Raw genomic sequence first — 1,271 nt, 5'->3', positions numbered from 1 at the left:
ACTCTCTGGGTGCGACCCTCTAGCCAATTCGCCACCCACTGGACCATGTAGTCATCCAAGTCACAGCCTCTTAACTTGTTCACCAGTATGGGGTGGGATACCGTATCGAAGGCCTTCCTGAAGTCTAAGTAAACAACGTCAACCCCTAATCCTGCGTACAGGTGTTTTGTAACCTGGTCATAAAAAGAGACTAGATTAGTCAGGCATGATCTACCCACTACGAACCCATGCTGGTTTCCCCTCAGCATAATTTTTCCTGCCGGGCTCCCACAAATGTGAGCCTTGATAATTTTTTCAAAGACTTTGCCTAGGATGGAGGTGAGACTGACTGGCCTATAGTTGCCCGGGTCCTCCTTCCTCCCCTTCTTGAAAATGGGGACCACGTTGGCCCTTTTCCAGTCCTCCGGGACCTGGCCCATGTGCCACAAGTGTTCAAATCCTCCCGCTAGTGGCTACCCAATGACATCAGCCAGTGCCTTCAGTACCCTCGGATGGAGCTCGTCCGGGTCTGCTGACTTAAACGCATCCAGTTCCTCCAAGTGCCTCTGCACCATCTCAGGGTCTACGCATGGTAGTCTGGCACCTTGCTGCTGCCCCTCTACAATCCCAGTGAGAGACTTGTCTTGCCCCTTGCTTAGAAACACTGAGGCAAAGAACTCATTGAGGAGTTCAGCCTTGTCCCCCCTGTCCATCACCAATTGCTTCTGCCCATTTAGTAGGGGTCCTATTCCACCTCATGAAGATTTCCAGGGTAGAGATTGAGAGAGTTGGTTTCTTGTTTAGCGAAAAGCCAGCAGTATTTCAGGTGAAGAGTGTAGAAATAAAGGAACTAAAGGAGAGTGATAATCTCTGAAAACTGGACAACTTTAAAAAGAAGAGGAAGTAGGAAAGCATACTTGGCAAAGATGGTCAGAAAATTTTTGACAAAACATTTTTTTGGATCAGAATTTGCCTGTTAAACAATTTCACTTCAATTATGCTGTAACCAAGCAAGTCTCCAATTCTAGCTGATTTCCTTCAGTCATTTTTCTGTTGTCCTGCCAGCTGGCTTGCCCAGTTGATGGTAGCTCCCCTCATGGATAGCTGGGGACGCTGGACTTCCAAGGTCCCGGTTCATTGTCAGATCTCAGTCTCCCAGTCCTTTCAGGTCCTGGTTGCTTTACGGCCCAAGCTACTGCTCTCTAGCTCCAGGCAGCCCCTCCGAACTGGGGCTTCCATGGTTATTCAATCCAGGACAGTAGGGTGCGTGGCCTGGCCCAGCATGTCACTTG

The sequence above is a fragment of the Alligator sinensis genome, unplaced genomic scaffold (genome assembly GCF_000455745.1).
Source record: "Alligator sinensis unplaced genomic scaffold, ASM45574v1 scaffold1216_1, whole genome shotgun sequence".
Classification (NCBI taxonomy): Eukaryota; Metazoa; Chordata; order Crocodylia; family Alligatoridae; genus Alligator; species Alligator sinensis.
Note: the sequence above shows the minus strand (reverse complement) of the source record.